We start from the raw sequence: 18,116 nt of genomic DNA on the forward strand, positions 1-18,116 counted from the left end.
TCTTTTTAAAGCAGCCAAGGCAGAGATTCTGTGATTTGCAGGAAGAAGTTTGTTTTAGGATTATAAATAGGGCAAAGTGTACTCTTTCTGTGAAATTCAAAACCCTTGCAAGTACCATGGCTGGGAATTCAAAGGAAGTCATCTGAAAGTTGAACGTTTGTCTTCATTTTGGTTTTCCAAACGAAAGGAAAACTGTCGGGAAAAACGCATCAACTTTCAGAGACGGAGAGAAGCTGGTGAAAGTGACCGGGATGTCTGTGCGGTGAGGCCTGGGAGTCGGGGGGAACTTTCCTGCTGTTTGAAAGAATATCTATACTGGGAGACTTGAGATTCCGTCTCGCTGAAAAGGTGAAAAGTTAACAGTAATTATGAAAAAAAAAAAAAATGTTTCCTGAAACCAGGAGAAGCAGCTTTTGAAAGTACAAAGATATATACCGTGTTCATGGATTGGAAGAATTAATATAGTGAAAGTACAAAGCAAGTTACCATAGGCAGGTTGGTGATGCATCACAGTGAGGCCAGAGCCGGAGAACAAAGCTGGAGCCTGGGCGACCCCCCCAGGGCCCACTGCAGTGCTTTCCCCCGTTTCAGGATGAAGCTGGGGCTTCCGCCATGTGAGTGATCCAGCCTCTGCGAGGCCCCAGCCCTCCTGGGACCCCTGGTCTCTCCTAGGAGCGAGCGCCCAGTTTGACCTCAAGTGGTTGGAGGAAAGGGACCTGAAAAGAGAGGCAACCTCGGGGCTCATTCCTTGAAATCAGTTCTCAGGAAAGAAAAAGAAAAGCCAGAGCACATCTTGCTCGCCCTTCCACTTCAACCTGAGACGTAACATGATAACCACACGTAGGCGTAAGGAAAATGGAGACCTACCGGCTAGTGAAGGCTGCCTCCTCTCCTCAGAGGTGCATGAGCTTTGACCAGAAGAACCAGCCCTCACTCCAGACGGCATTTATCGCCAGAGAGAGTAACCAACAGCTTGCTCTCACAGGGTAGGAAGGCAAAACAAAGTGGCCTGAGGAGGGAAAGAAATGATCAGCAACTTGAACAAGTAACAGCTGCTGACCCCCTGCATTAGGGGTGGGGGAGGGGACAGCCTCCAGTGGTGGTTGATGTTATTACTTTTGCATGTCTCTCTTTATCTGTCTTTTAAAGAAAAAAATACAGAATGTAAACTCCGCTTGTCTTGCTCACTGTTGTGATACCAGAGCTGAGCAGATAAGGAGGCGCTTAATAATTGTTGGCGAGAACAAACAAGTAGATTGTAACTACGTCAGAAACGATTGGTTCAAGAGGAGTGTGAGACTGGCTTCCAAATGCTGGTCAAGAGTTGGAAGTAGGATGAGCCAAGGGTATGTTTAATAGGCTCCTAGGATCAGGGGACTTTTCTAGAGCTAGAATTCTGAGGAGGTCCTGAGAAGAAAGAGTTAAACAGGTTTAAGCCTGCGTGTCTGAGGGGAATGTGTTCGGCAGGGGTGAGGGCCATCCAGCCTGGCTTAGCGAGCTTGACCAAAGGTGACGATGACTAAGGGCTAAGGTTGTGGCCTCCCTCCCTCCCTCCAAATCGATCCTTTAATGTGACTTATCAGAAAGAGAAAGAAACTTGTTTACTTTAAACCCCTGGATCCCATAAAGGGAGCGGGGAAAGGCTTAAAACCCACAGATGCTCAGGGCTGGTGCCCACAGCTGCCCCCAGACGGCCCGCAGAAGGCACATCCCACTGGCAGAGAAGGGGCCCCGGGCAGAGAGAACACCCGCGTGGACTGGAAGGTAAGTGCCTCCCCACACAAGTGTCAGCATCTTCCAAGGCCTCTATGTGCTTCAGGCTGTTCCTTTGCGGGGGGAGCACTGACTTTGAGAAGTGGGGGTGAGGTGCCACTCAGGTGTTTAAAAAGACCCCACGAGCAATTAGTCATGTTCCCCACACCACATTTTAGTTCATCTGCCATGATTCTTCTGTGTCTTCAGAAAGCCTAAGAAAACCAGAGACTTTCCTAAAGATTCTTCTCCCCACCCAGTGGAGAGAAAGGAGAAGATACTTCCCAGGTGAAGCTAGTGGTAAAGAACCCAGCTGCCAGTGCAGGAGATGTGAGAGACGTGGGTTCGACCCCACAGGTTGGGAAGATGCTCTGGAGGAGGGCATGGCAACCCACTCCAGTATTCCTGCCTGGAGAATCCCATGGACAGAGGAGTCTGGTGGGCTACTGTTTATGGGGTCACAAAGAGTTGGACAGGACTGAAGTGACTTTGCACATGGAGGGGTCATGGGCTTTTATTTCTGGCCTTGGAGTGGCTATATATGAAGCCATTTCCTGTTTTATGATGGTCTGATTTAGCAATAACGTAAAGGCCTTTGAACAAGATTCTACCAATAGAATAACTAGTGTTGGGACGTTTATTTGACCAGAAACCCTCTCCCCTTTCCCTTCTTTCAGAGCAAGCATGACCACAAGGCTCCCTATATTTTGTTTTTCTACTTCTAAAACTCCAACATTGGAATTCTTCCTCTGTCCAACGAGGATTGTTCCCCGGACAGCACTGGAATTAGCTGGGCACCTGCATAGAAATGACACTGGTTCCTAGGAATCTCCAGAAATCAGCAGTTCTCTTTAAAGAGTCTACTGAGGGACTTCCCAGGTGGCCCAGTGGCTAAGACTCCGAGCTCCCAGTGCAGCAGACTAGGGTTCAATCCCTGGCCAGGGAACTGGATCCCACATGCTGCGACTGAGACCCGGAGCAGCCAAACAATATTTTTTAAAAAGTCTACTGAGACCCCCAACCTGGTTGAGAATTTGCTCAGTGATTCTCTCTTCAGCTCTGGTTGGTGATAGCGGGCATAATAGATTCGTGCATAAGCTTTCCAGATTCCTCTGATTTCAGGCAGGAGAGGGCAGGAGGAGAAGGGGATAACAGAGGACCAGATGGTTGGATGGCATCACCGACCCAATGAACTTGAGTTTCAGCAAACTCTGGGAGACAGTGAAGGACAGGGAAGCCTGGAGTGCTGTAATCCTTGGGGTCACAACGAGTCGGACACGACTGAACAACAACTGAACAAAAGGTAGATTTCAGTGAAAAAAGAAGTACTTCCTTGCCCTCTATTGAAAAGAACATTCTATTTTAAAATTTCCATGTGCTTTCAGAATGACAAGACTCAGGCATATGTTATTGACTTCTTTTGTCTTCTAGACTATAATAGCCTACAAGAATCAAATTGATGTGTTTAACAAATCTATCTGAAATGACAGGAAATGCAAATGTGGAATTTTAAAAAGCCCATCTCCATTTTTCACTTGCTTTTTAAGAATCTTTTTTAGGTGCTCAAGGGGTAGGCTTGCATCAACAAAGTGACGCTGCGTGGTCCCCAAAGCACTCTTTTCTCAGCCCTCTGGAGTTGGCCCTAGAATGTTCTCAGACCCTGGGAAACAACAGTGAAAGCAGGACAGGCTGCTCATGCCCAGATCTGACCTGAGGAAGCAGAGAGCTTTGTGATATTCTGGGTACTGGGTAAATCCAAGACATCTTACAGGGAGCTGTGATGCACACAGAATCCTCACAGACGGTGGATTCACTAGAGGATCAAGCTTTGTGAAGGCCTCCTTCTCAACGAACTCCCCCTTCCTGCCTCTTCCCCACTGATGAAAAGAAACCCTTGACTTTAAAAAGGAGCAAATCCAGTCTCCCGATTTTCATACCCGTGAGCTCAACAGGAAAACGGCAATCTGAATTGACCATGGCAACTAGAAACATCTAGAGATTCTGTCCAGGTTGGAAAGGTGAGGGAGGGGAACCCAGGACACTGCTCAGAAATTTCATTTTAATGAATAGCCATTTAGGAATGCCTGGGACTCAGCTTCTCTCAGGAAATCTCAGGAAATAAGGCTCAAGGAGAGATGGTGGGAGATTGATGGAGCTGAGATCAGAGGAGAGAAATTTAATGAGATCCCCAAGGCGTTTACTAGCTGTGAAAAAACTGCTGGCGTGTGGACGCATCACCCTGAATTAATTTCCAACCCCTCTACCTTTAAGGATCATTTTTTTACAGGAAATAGCAGGCATAGGTATTTCCCAACCAGCTTATAAACTACTTTCAGTTTTTCATTAACTGGTGCTATTTAAGTTCAGGGGTTAAATTTGAAAATATGAAAGTTTTTTTTAAACCTGCAGAATGAGAAGTGACTACGTAAATTTTAAAAACTATATCCAAGTAGATCCTGGCATTAACCACTTGCAATTTTTTTATTGGTGACATATGATTGGATGGCATTTAAGAAAATGACAACATTCGACTTGCCCATTTAAACTGCTTTGCAGGTGGACAGAATTCAACCACTCCTGCAGAAGCCAAAGGAGTAATAAAAGATGATGGCCGTTATAATTTAAAATTGTTCACAAGGCCAAGAACATAATAGGCACTCAATAAATGTGTTTGATTGATGCCATAATACCATAAAATAATTGTACTGTATAATAAAGCATTTTGCTAATAATTTGCTGGGAAACTAGCCTGCGGCTCCATGCCTCAGTGCAGCGCTAACTTCACGCTTGCTGCAAGCAGGGCAGGAATAGGGTGAATTCTAACCTCCCAATTTTCAGGGGAGTGTTTTGCAAGAAGGAATTTTTATTAGGAAATCCACGCCCCCCCCAAAAAAAGGTTCTTAAAGATGTTTACATTCTAATTATTTTTCTCATTACAAAAGCATTACATTCATTGTAGAATTAATAAATCCAGAGACCCAAAAGGAGAAACAAAACCACTCTGTAATTCCACCACTCAGACATAGCCAGGGTTAATAGTTGATGTGTTTGCCCCAGGCGTATACACCAGTTTTCACAGAAAGGGCATTTGAAATGGTTTTACAAACTACTTCTTCATCGAATCTCTTTCCAAGTCAACAACCATTTTTCTATAACATCACCTTAAATGACTAGATGTATTGTAAATATGTCATACTTCTCCTATAATTGGACAGTTGCTTGCAGTTTTTATTTTTATAAACAGTGCCCTTGTGGACAACCTGATAGGTAAACCTTTCTACAAATGAGTAGAAAAGAAAATCTTTTCTACAAAATTGAGGACTTTTTCCTGGCCATGAATTTCCTGGACCAAAGAAATCGAGGTTTATCTAGAGGAGGAGTTACCATTAACACATTCACTGCCTCCTCTCTCCTTTTCCCTGTTTACGCTTCCATCTTCTGTCTTTTGCAGGTTAACAAAAGACTGAGGCACACAGGGGTCCCCTGGAGACATGGAGTGAGGTCAGACATTGCTGGGAGGCTCTGAGAAGTGAAATGACCTCAGGAGTCTGTCTGGTAGACAACCCTCCAAGTGTGTTCTACCAGGACCTTTGTCACTAGTGAATGATTATTTCCAACCAAGCTAAGATTTCTGCAGCCTCTCACCATCTCTGGAGTGACCGAGAAGAGGGGCTTTCTGTTCTACATCCCTCAGGCAAAGATAAAGCAGATGAACCTGGCTAAGTCATCAGGAGAAGGGAAAAACCAGAGATGGTTAGTCACGTAAGCAGCCGCATCCAGCGTGCCAGGGGTTTGTGGTAGCGATCGGGGTCAGCTGGAACTCTAGAGCCGGCCTGCGTGGGAGTCCTGGGAGCGGTGTCCAGGGGGAGAATTCCCCCTAAAGAGAGCAGACCTCACACGGGCCAGGTGGGACTCTGCTGACGCTCAGCACCCTGTAAAGGTGATCCAGAGTCACAGACAGGAAAGAAAGGTCAGTCCTTAATGGAAAGATGAGCACATCAACAGTTAAAAAAGAAAAAACCACTGATGTTGTACACCTGAAACGAATATGTGATATATCTCGATAAAACTGGAAAGGAAAAAAGAGGCAGGGATCAACATTCTGACCCCGTGGAAGCTGAGTGGCTTTCATGGTATGCTCACAACCACACAGCCCAGGTTGAAGAGGGCAGTTTCAAGGCCTGCCTGTGAATAAGGGGCACTTTTACTGGAAAAAAAAAAAAATGCAGAAGGGTTCATTTTCCAGTTATTAAGAATGGGTTGATTTTATGCCCAAAGCAAGGCTCTGGTTAACACCTCAGTTATCCTGGGGGAAAGAGTAAACTGGCCTCCATCCTTTTCCATTTCCAGCATTTGGGGGAAAGAAAGGATTAGATAAAATGCTTTACTTCCTCTCATGCTCCATTGTGGGCAGGAGTTCATATATTAGTCAGAAACCATTTTTAACAGGAAATCAAGTAAACCAGGAGGGATTTATTCACAGGAGGCTCCCTTTGGCTAGAAAAGGAGAATTACTAACAACAATGGAATAGTTCTCTCTTTGCACGTTCCTCCTCTTCCCTGCCCGCCACCTCCCCCATCTCCCACTCGCTACTGTGATGGGAAACCACTGCGTGAGTGAGATTTGACATCTGAGCCCCTTTGAACGCCTCTGTATCCAACAGCCGTACTGAGAGTGGATTACAACTTGTCTAAACGCTAGGTCCCTGTGCAACATAACTGTTCCCAGCCTGCGAGGTTGACCCCAGTTACTGATGATGGATTGGGTTAGACGGTGAGGGAGCGAGTCAGGGAGGATCCATTACTCCAGTCGTGTTATTACTGTTTACGATGTTGTCTTCCACTAAGTATTTGTTTTCTAAAATCAGTTCCCACTAGGGATTCTTTTTCTCTCTTTGCCCTTTCAGAAAATTGATGCAAACAGATTTCCCACCCATTTCCACAGGAAGTCTTCCTTCCCATTCGGGGGAGGACTTCCTGTTGTGGGTGGTTGCAGATCACAGGCAACGGATCCCTTTATTAGCTTGTCTGTTCCAGAACATGGAAGTCCAATGTGTTTATTTCTCTCCATCGCTCAAGATGCTCCCGACATGTTATCCCTTTTTTTTTGTTCAGGTCTCTCCTGAAACTGACGAGATTCCCTGATGATGCTCAGAGCCTCTGGTGGAAGGTGCAGGAGAAATTAACACTTCCATGACTACCGATGTCCCTTAGCAGAGCTGTGGAGTGTGACAATGGTGTTTGTGTCCAAACTATCAAACGCCATTATCACACTAAATAGCTACTGTTAGGCAATCCTTCCACGCCCTGAAGGTGTTGACATCTGCTTGGTGTGGGCAGGAAAGTTCATCTTACAGCAGTGCTCCCAGTCCTGTGTCATTACTGAGGAAATGCTGGTCCTTTTGTGCTCATAACCAACATGTCACGTGACTGTTGCCTCTTCTCATGCTGTTGTTTTAAATAATTTAATTGATTTTGAGTCTTTGTGTTTTCCCAAGTCAATAAAGTGATTGCAGCGTCCCCCAGAGCACCCAAGCACAAGGTTAGTCTTGTGGTAATTGTTCAACCCCTGCTTACTGAGTTGAAATGGATAGGAAAATGGTAGATGTGGAAAACTAAAACTGGTTTAAATCTAGAGTTTGTAAACCACACACTTATAGGTAAAAAATTAAGATATGTGGATCTTCTACTTGTCATCATGAAGACAACTTTCTAATAAATTTATACATGGCCTAAAGGACCTTTCAGAAATTCTAGAACATGTTTGATTCCTACTGATTTTGATCAGTCACCAGGCTGACTACTGAATTTGTATGCTAGGTCCTTCTTCCTTATGTTTCAGTGAGTTTCCATCAGGAAATTACATGAACTACATATGGGCTGTCATAGCTAATCTGAGCATTTTAAACCCAGTGTAGCACCTGGGATACTTGGACCAATTGGGTGGTCTGGTTTGAAACACATTCTTTCTCTGAGAAGCGTTTAAAGTAAGAAGTAGGTTCTGTCTATGCTGGGCTAAAACTTCTCTTGGGTGACTTGACTAAATGAACACATACATCTTCAATCAGGGGCTTCCCTGGTGACTCAGTGGTAAAGAATCCACCTGCAATGTAGGAGATGCAGGTTCGATCCCTGAAGTCGGGACGATGCCCTGGAGAAGGAAATGGCAACCCGCTCCAGTGCCAGGCCCTGGGAAATCCCAGGGACAGAGGAGTCTGGTGGGCTACAGTCCACGGGGTTGCAAAAGTCAGACACGACTTAGCAACTAACACACCACCACCAGGTTTAATCAAGTTGAAAGGGGCTGGAGCAACCGTCAGAGGTCAGTTCTCTGATTTATTTACCCCTCATTTATCAAGTAAACATGTATTGAGTGGCTACCTTGTGCCAGGCACTGCCCTAGGCACTGAGGATGCTTTTAAACTAATGGATGTTCACTGGCTCATGATCTATCTGGGACCATTCTAATTGTTCCAGTTACGTTTTGGGGGGAATCAAATGAACAAAACTTTGCAAAAGATTCCCAAGTTCCTTGCTGGAAAGGACCACGTGAGTGCAGTCCACATGCCTATGTACACAGCACAGGTCCTGAGGGACTTCCATCCAGAGAAGAGGAGGGTCCTTTCCTATCTGACCCGCAGCTCCTTCCCTTCCCATTTCCTCCCTCCTGACATTGTCCACGCTCGAGGGGAACCAGACCCCCCTGAAATAATTCACACACTGATATTTCTTTTTCGCGTTTTTCTGGAGGGCATGCTAATTGAAGGAGAGTTGACAGCGTGACTTTACACGGATCACCCTGTGCAATTTCACTTGACCAGACAACGCAGAAGAAAGATGCCAGGACTGGAATCCACAGAGACTCAGTATCCACTGAGACCGGGCATGGTTCTGGAATGGTCTGGTCATGCGAGTACAGCTCACATGGGTCTCCTAAATCTAAGGTTCTGTCCCTTAGCTACTATCCTTCCTTGACCTGGTTATTCCACAAAACCTCATGCTTCACGACTGAGGCTGCCTGGAAGCTGGGTTAACATCCCAGTATTGGATCCATATTCTCGGCCCCCACCTGCTTTCTCAGGGAAGCCCGTAGGATAGGAGAGGGTTAAGTCATAGGATGATCTTTCCCTGTGAGTTCTCCAGATGCAGAGAAAGCCAAATACCATGAAACCCTGAAACTGGGAAGTCAAAGATAAGGGAAGAGAAGGAACATCTAAGCAGTAGCTTGGGATCAGGAAGTGGGTGGCCAGACTCTTCAGACACAGACTGGCAAACTTAGGGACCCAGCCAACCACCAGGCACTGCCAGCCCCAGAGTGCGTTCACAGGCTCAACAATTCCAGGACGGCCTCATGCATTGCCCCTCCTCACTCACACTCACCCTGAGGTTTGGCTTGTGGGTACATGCTATGTCACTTCAGTTGCATCTGACTCTTGCCAACACTATGGACTGCAGCCCGCCAGGCTCCTCTGTCCATGGGATCCTACAGGCAAGAACACTGGAGTGGATTGTCATTTACTCCTCCAGGGGATCTTCCCGATCCAGGGATGGAACCCGTGTCTCTTATGTGCATTGGCAGGTGGGTTCTTTACCACTAGAGCCACCTGGGAAGTTGGAGATTTTGCTCAGATGGAATTAAACAGGGAGCCCCCAGAAAGCACAACCTGCATCTTTTCAGCCAGGTTGGCTCACATAACAGCTCATTGCAGTTGCTGCCTGAGTTTGCGCCACATTCAGGGCTGGGGACCCATTCTTCCTGCAGGTCTGTGAGGGGCACACGTAGTGAGGCCACGTCTCCTCCAGCCTGACACCCACATCTCTAATCACAGCCTCCTTTGCCAGCCCAGCGTGCATCTCTCCAGCTCCCACTGGGATGATTACTGCTAGTTGTCTGCAAAGAGCATCCCAGGGACACTTACTGACTCCGAATGTCATTTGCAAGATGAAAGGGTTCACTTGGAAGTGCTGTTAAAATCCCACGTGGGCAGAGGGCCCAGGCAGCCACGTTAAGATGTTTTCTTCCCCCAGGAGATAGGCCTGTACTTCGCGAGGTGAATCCTTTCACCTTAGAACAGTGGGTACCTGGAATGTGCCTGTTGCCACTGAGAGCCTGCCCAGTGCTCCATCCAGCCCCAAGGAGGGTCTGTGTAGTTACCATATATAGAAGACTATCCTACACTTTTTTTCCCGATGCTTCTTAAATCTACGTTTTCTGCTTGGTTACTTCCTTGAATCAGAAGACAGTATATTGTTAGAACTGGAAACCCATTTCCTCTTTGTTTCCGTGAGGAAATGGAAGCCCAGAAGGTTAAGGAATATGCTCAGGCCATCATGCCATCCGTCTGTGGCCGAGGTGGACGCTGGCCTGGCCGCTTCATCCCCGTGGTGGTCTGTTGAGTATCACCCACCAAGAGTGGGCATGAATAGGAGTCAAGCGGCGCTTGCTGACTGAGTTGCGAGACGCCATGTCACGTCCCCCACCCTTTTGTTCACCTGAGAACTGTCTTCCTCAGGTTTCAAGGAGACCCCCCTGGTTGGGCATTCTAGACTTCGGAGGACAGTCTGTGAGGACGCGCTTTCTCTGCATCCTTCCCATTCGCTGGACAGACAAGGCTTGTGTGGTGACTGTGTCTGGTATTGTCCCGGGCTCTGGGGACACAGAGAAAAAGGCCCCGTCCCTTTCCCCAGCTGCTCTCCATGGAGTTGTTGGGTCATCACCCAGATGAAGACATGGAGGCCTTGAGGCACCAGATACCATCACAGAGCCTCAGACAGGGCACCACAGACTTTAGTTACGCCCTCCATGTCTTTTCAGATGGAGAAACCCTGAATGTTTAAGGTTATACTTTTTTTTAGTTACTGTTGGGAAAATAATCACTCATGTATTCTGATGGGGCTGCTTGCCACAGGTCGTAGGTTCAGGGCGTTTTGTTGGGTTGGGTGGCAGGGCTGTGAGGGAAAGATCTGGCTGCTTTTACTTCGCCACTTGCCAGCTTCAGGGGCAGCTCGGGATCTGTTGAGGGGCCTGAGGAGGAGTTGGGGGCTGGATTTGAGCGTTCTTCAGTTACGTGTGTGAAGAACTTTTCTCACAGGAGCTCGGTGAGCTGTGAGTTAGTTCTTTCACGATGCAGCCTGAGTTCCTGTCACAGCACCCCTGCCTCTTTCCCTGTCGTGAAGAGCCAGCCCCGAGGCCAGCAGTCAGACGCCCGTCTGCCTGTCCATTCCCCCTCCTTTGGCCGGGGCTCAAGGAAGCCTCTGGGGGCAAAGCCATGGCAGGCGCTCCTAGGGACTGTGGGGAGGCAGACTGGTGGGAGCATCCACTTTCTTCCCTTGAATATTCCATTTCCTTCCAGCTTTCTGAAGGAAAAGGAGGGTTTCCAACTGCACAGAAGTTCACCAAATGTGGATGGCTACTGAAATTCATTCCCAAGGGTCCACTCATACGTTAGGCTAATTTAGAAAGCAGGTTACTATGTGTTCTGGGGGGAAAAAAAGGTTTGTGATGCATATTTATCATATATTTAGAATATTTAAACACTCTGCATAGGATTCCAAGATGAAGACATTCATTCAGCCAGCATCAACCATGTGTTCCTACTACACGTCAGGAGTAGGAACTGGTCACTGAGAATGCAGAGCTAAGGTCATCTCCCAGAATATAGTGTATAGACTGCACAGTCTCGTGAGGACGCAGATAAATGAGGGAGCAGAGCTGAACTGAAGATTCTTTGAAGGAAAGAGAAGGGATATGGGGGGGGCGGGAAGGAAGAAGGATGAATCGCCATCTGTGGTGTGAGAGAAAGGCATGAATAAGGGTAAGACACAGCCCTCGGGGGCTTCAGGCAGCCATCCGATTAAAGAGAAATTCAGTCGTGACCTTGACAAGTGCAGTGTAGATGTTTTCAGCTCGACAGAGGTTGGGTTGCCTTTTGTCTCCAAAGCGTTTCCTGGCAATTGCCCAGAAAGCAGTGGAACTACGAACCTGGGATTTATCTGGAGGGGCGTGCCCCTCTCAAAAGTAAAGCCAAACAGCCTCAGAAAAAAGATCACCTGTTAAGTGAAAGAAACACGTTTTATTATTTGGCAGGGGCATGTGTGTCTGTGTGCACACACATGCGTGCTTGTATATTTGTAGTGCATGTGTATGTGAAGAATTTTAAATTTCTCCAAGGAGGTAAGTAAAATTCCTTTAAAATCTCATTCACCTGGGACTTTTCCTTTCTTTCTGGAACGCCAGTGCTAAGACCTCCAACTAAAGCGCTCAGGCGAGCGTCCCGGTTCCCAGTGCTCTGAGCCCGGACCGCTCTCTGCTTGCAATACTGCCCCCTGCAGGCAGGACTGGTCCCTGCCCATCACAACCGCTCCGGTTGGCAAGGATTTCATCACCCGAGGATTCCAAATTAATTCATTAGGAGCTGCCTCGGAAGGGAGTCACCTGCTCCATCTGCATGAACTACTTCCTAGATCCCGTCTCCATAAACTGTGGGCACAACTTCTGCTGTCCCTGTCTGAGCCTTTTCTGGGAAGAAGGCTAGACTCCAAGGAGCTGCCCTGAATGCCGTGAAATATCAGAGATATCCGATTTCAAAACCAATACTGACCTCGAGAATCTGCTTTCCCTTGTCAGACAGGCCAGAGCTGACCAAGACCACAGCTCTGAGGAGCAGATCTGTGTGACACACCAGGAAGCCAAAGGCCCCTTCTGTGAGGCTGACCAGACCCTGCTCTGTGGCCCCTGCTCTGAACGCCCCGAGCACGCAGCTCACGGCCACAGCCCGATACACAGGGCTGCTGAGGAATCCCAGGAGAAACTTCTGGAGAGAATGGGCTCTTTATGGAAAATGAGAGAAGAAATGAAAATCATTCTGAACCAGGAAGATGAAAAAACTCAGTCATTTAAGGAATATGTGGCCTTAAGGAAGCTGATGATTGCAGCTGAATACCAGAGGATACACATTTTGCTCCAGGAGGAGGAGCAGCTGCATCTGGAGGCCCTGAAGAAAGAAGCCAAGGACATTCGTCTACAACTCAAGGAGACTGTGTGCAGAATGACTCAACAGAGAGAAAGTCTGAAAGAAATGTACAGAGAGATGACTGGGATGTGCCGCAAGCTGGATACGGAGCTGCTCCCGGGCTTGGAAAATGTGCCGGAAACAACTGACTTGGCACAGATGCAGAAGCCTCAGCCCGTGAACCCAGAGCTCCCTTCCTGGCCTGTCTCTGGATTCCTACACATGCTGAACAACATCAGAGTGAATAATGTTCTGAGTCAGACAACGACCATTCTCCATGCGATCCTCGATGATGCAAGTATGATGTCTGAGGATGACCACCCCGGGGCGTCCAGACAGCCCTGGGGCGAGGGGGCGTGTGCTGTGGCCTGGGGATCTCGGGCCTTCACCTCTGGGAGGCATTACTGGGAGCTGGACGTGGCACAGTCCTCCAGCTGGGTTCTGGGGGTCTGTAAAAGCATCTTGACAAGCGATACCAGTATCAGTATTGGTGCTGAAGAAGCATTTTTTTCTGTTTCCTACAAAGGTGAACAGTCAGTATATTCTGTCCACCACCTCCCCACCCTTAGTTTAGTTTGTGAAAAGTCCTCTGGGTAAGATTGGAGTGTTTCTGGATTATGACATTGGAACTGTGAGCTTCTATGATGTTTTCAGAAGTTCCCTCACATATAGTTTCCTTCCTTCGCCCTTCTCCTCCCCTCTGATACCTTTCCTTTGTTTTAAATCTTCACGAATTGTCCATTTCTCGGGCCATTTATTGGAGTTTCTTCTCTGGGGATATTGCTGCCCTTCACCTCATGTGAGGCCACAGGATACCTGAGTGTGTCCAAGCACAATTGTTATTTAATGTAACATAGTGATTGTATAGGAGAAGGCAATGGCAACCCACTCCAGGACTCTTGCCTGGAAAATCCCGTGGACAGAGGAGCCCGGCAGGCTGCAGTCCATGGGGTCGCACAGAGTCGGACACGACTGAAGTGGCTTAGCAGCAGCAGCTGACAGCAGAATCTAGCTTTAATTTTGATAAAATGAGTTTTCAAAGGCTTGAGGCGGAGAGGGAGAGGAGTGGAAGAGCTTGTTCTATTGAGTGTCTGCTAACCCATTAAACTGCCAGATGAGAACTAATCTTGTTCCACCTGGAGAACCAGTTTCTTTACTTTTCTGGCACATTTAGCCCAGTTAAGAGCCAATTAAAGTCCTTCTCATTTCTTTAGGCTGCTGTCTTCTGGACATCATGTCCTGTCTCCCACTTGGCTCTCAATAGCTGCTGGATGCAAAGAAGTGAGAGATTCTCACCCAACCTTTGGATGGGCAGCTGCTGTATTTAGGGTCCCCCTCCCAGCGCCCTACCAACCTGTATCTGAGATTTTTCTGGGCTCTCCAGATGGCTCAGTGGTAAAGAATCTGCCTGCCAATGCAGACGATGCAAGAGACCCAGGTATGATCCCTGGGTTGGGAAATCCCCTGGAGAAAGAAATGGCAAGTCTCTCCAGTATTCTTGCCTGGGAAATCTCAGGGCAAAGGAGCCTAGTGGGCTGCAGTCCATGGGGTCGCAAAGAATCAGACAGGTCTGAGTGACTGAGCACACACATGCCCGTGTCTCTCCATGAGCCCAGGCTCTTCCAGATATAGGATCCTTTGCTCAGCAATTCCAGCGATTGGTGCGCTCAACTGTGGAAGACATGGGAAGAGCCCTATATTCATCCAAGAAAGCGGATACAAATCATCACCTCAGAATGTAAGTGGTGTGGTAGGAAGTTTTGATTGCAGGAAGCAGTTTTTTCTTAGATCATCCCAAGTGATGAGATTCTTACAAATTTCTCATCACACACATTCTCACATCACACACATACCTGCTATGTGTAAGGCACTGAGCTGGGGGGAGCTTTTTTGGAAGGGGCTACATGGCAGAGGACAGGAATCACATGGGAGCCCCCAAACAGTCATAAGGCAAGGCCTTGCAGAAAGTGGAAAGACAGTCAGGATTCAAGAGTACCCCAGAGACTGGAGTGTCTGGTCACCCCCACAGACTGTATATATAAATCAAGTCTCAGCCATCATAGCGGTTGCTCTTCCTGCTGCCGTTTCTGCCTCCACCCTTACCTACGGTTTCTGCTCAACTCGAACTACTGCTTACTCCTATGTTCTGCTAGTTCTGGGGTCTCATGGCCCTACTGCTTCACGGCTTCTGCTTGCCTGCCTCCACGGGGTGTCTTTTCAGTTTCTTCATATGCTACCGAGTGACTTCTCCTTCCCTGTATCTCAGTTTGGATTCCTGAGCCAGAGAACTAGTTGTATTCCCACTGGAGCATCATTCACTCCAGGCCGGGACAGAGGCTGCCGGTCAACCTTGGGGCAGAAAAAACAAAGGGCATGTGTATGAGAAAGTCTAAAGCAGAGAGTCATATGTAACTTCCACTCTGAGCAGGAGCTATTCCTTCTCCAGATGAAAAGGTAAGGGAAGGGTTCTCAGGAAAAGGGAGGATAGCACATGTCAAGTCTTCAAGCGGAATGGAGTCTGGAACAAAGACATGAAGCCAGCTGGTGTGGCAGGAACACGGTGGCCTGCAGGGGCTGGGACCCCTGGCGGCCCGATGGAGGGGGAAACACAGGAGAAGGGCAGGTATGCATGATCGTGCCTGTCATTGATGGGTCTTCAAGACCAGGGGTTGACAGCCTGCAGCCTATGGGTCAAACACAGACTGTTTTTGTGTGAGCGAAGCATGGCTTTTATGTTTTTTTAAGTACTGGGGAAAAGATCAAAAGAGTATTATTTCATGATGTGTAAAATATAGATGAAATGCAAATTTCAGCATTCACAAAGGTTTCTTGGAATCCGCCAACCATCCCCACTTGCCCACACTATCTCAGTTGAGCTAAGAAAGAGGCGACTCTTAGATTCCGGAAAACCCTTCTGTCCCAGGCAGGTTGGGATGGCTGGTCCCCTAGAACACAGCCAGCTTCATTCATTTACCTGTTGTCGATGGCTGTTTTCAAGCTCCAAAGGCAGAGCAGAGTAGAGATGGCAGAGGCCATATGGTCCACAAAGCCTAAACTATTTACTATCTGACCATTTACAGAAAAAGTTTGCTGACCCCACATCAAGATCAAGGAAGAGTGAATAACTTGTCTGATAAAAGAGAATATGACTATTATTAATATTATCACGAGAATGTTGACCATGCCCATTCACCTTCTCCACTGGCGCTCAATTCATCTTAAAAACCTAAATGAGATTGCATTACTTCCCTGCTCATGATCGTTTAATGGCTTCTCATCCCACTGAGAACAAAACCCAAGGATCCCATACCTCCCTCAGAGACAGACCTCATCTCCTCCTGCTCTTCCTCTTGCTCACTCCATGGCACACCCACCAGCTTGCTGATCCTCAAACATGCCAAGTGTGCTTCTGCCCCAGGACATTTGCACCTGCTGTTTCCTGTCCAGAGCCTTTCTCCCAGACACATGCACACTTCACTCCTTCACCTTATTCTTGTATCTGCTCAAAGCTGTCATTTCAGTGATGCCTTCCCCCTTTATCATAACACTCTTCACCACCTGACATCACTTGCTTACTTTCCGTGTCCACCCTGGAAGGTCAGGCACATAAGGACAGGAACCTTGCTGTATCCTCAGCTCACACACAGTGGGTTTGTGATAAAGATTTATTGGCTACATAAATGATTGGTAAAGCCAAGAATTGCATGCATGGCTCCAGGGACCTGTCCCCACTCACTGGACCATATAATTGCTAATCAATATTTCATTTTGGCCAATATCCATACTGTTACAATTATGCGGCTGCCTGTCTATCTCATCCACTGGCCTCTTTTCCTGCCAAACACCTTGTCTTTAATCATCTGAACATCTGCTCTGTGGATATCTCTTGCCAGATGCCAGCCTGAGATGCTGGCATTTCTCTTGTCCTGAGGATGGATGCATTAAATCCCGAATCCAGGGATGCAACCAGGGTGATCCTCCAACCCCTCGAAGCTGACAATGACCTTTTATGCATAGATGCACTTTCCTCGGGTGAGGGTCCAGTGCTGTCATCCAACCGTCACGAGGGTCCTTGACCCACTGAGGGCTAAGGAGCTCTGATTGGAAGCAATAGTCATGTGGCTAAGCATACAACAAGGCCTCTAGTCTGCGTTTCAAGCCCTCCTGTGGGGAACCACCTGCTCTCCAATATCTTGTGATAGACGCGTGTGTTCACACTCAGCTGGTTCCACTGGGACGTTCTCTTTGCATCTCTGGAAGGATCCTACCTTCTACACTACATTCTGAAACCTTGGAGACAAACCACAGCCTCCTCTGAGGCCCCGGGGCCCCCGGGGGCGGGCCCACAGAGGCTGATTTCTTCCAGGCAGTGCGGAGCGCGGCTCTGAGCCCCACACACCGCATCACAGGTCAGAGAAACTCGTCTGAAAAGAGCTGCCAGCCAGGATCCGGCAGAACAGCTTCCAGGCGCTTCTTCGTGTGCATGTCCTGTCCAGGATCCATTTCCTGCCAGGGTTCCTACCGATTTCGCAGAGTCACTGAGCTGAGGCCTCGCAGCGATGGGGGCAGAGGCTTCGGTTCCTGATGGCGAGGTTCTCCGAGGGCACCCAGGCACAGTCTTTCTGAGACTGTCTCTGCCAGTTCCTCAGCTCTGTGAGGGTTCTCCTTCCCGGCAGCTCTCCTGCAAAGACGGCTGCTGTTCCTCCCTCTCTGAGGTGCGGCGGGAGGCGCCAGCTCCGCTCAGCTGCCCGAGCCCGGGACGGCCTGCCTCGTGGACCTCAGGCCTCAACTCAGAATGAGTTTGCCATCATCACCACCGTCACCACCAGCCTGAGGATTCTCAGCTGTACTGGTGCTGGAGAAACCTTCAGCCCACCCCCAGAAACTAGGAACTATTGTGTTCCAGACTGACCGGCACTAACCCACACACCCAGCACTGCTGGGCAAAGGGCAGAGGGGCCTCTCCACTCTCAGGGAGCCCTTAGAGGGGAAGGGTCTCTCAGCCTCGGCACTACTGACATTTTGGGCCAGAGGATTCTCTGTCGTTGGTAACTGTCCAAAGGACGTAGGGCATTGAGCAGCATCCCTGGCTTGGACCCAGTAGAGGCTGGTAGTACCTCCCAGTTGTGACCACCAAAAATATCTCCAGAAGTGCACAAAGCTCCCGATGGTGGGCAAAATCACCCCAAGTGAGCACCACCGTTCTGAGGAACGACTGCGTGACCAGGAACTTCAGAACAAGAGGTGGAAAGGGCAGGCGGCTTGGGGTGCCGGCAAGACCGCTCCTGCCGAGTGAAATGACACCAACAGTCCCCCAAAGTGTGTTTGGAGGAGGAGCAAGACAGAGACAAG

At 48.2% G+C, this 18,116-nt stretch overlaps 1 pseudogene; it reads left to right on the forward strand.

The window, feature by feature from the left end:
* Positions 1-855: 855 nt before the first annotated feature.
* On the forward strand, positions 856-17,675 carry LOC145534263 (tripartite motif-containing protein 64-like; annotated as a pseudogene).
* The last annotated feature ends 441 nt before the right edge of the window (positions 17,676-18,116 follow it).

Source organism: Giraffa tippelskirchi, chromosome 14, assembly GCF_054371585.1.
Source record: "Giraffa tippelskirchi isolate mGirTip1 chromosome 14, T2T-mGirTip1v1.2.pri, whole genome shotgun sequence".
Taxonomy (NCBI): Eukaryota; Metazoa; Chordata; class Mammalia; order Artiodactyla; family Giraffidae; genus Giraffa; species Giraffa tippelskirchi.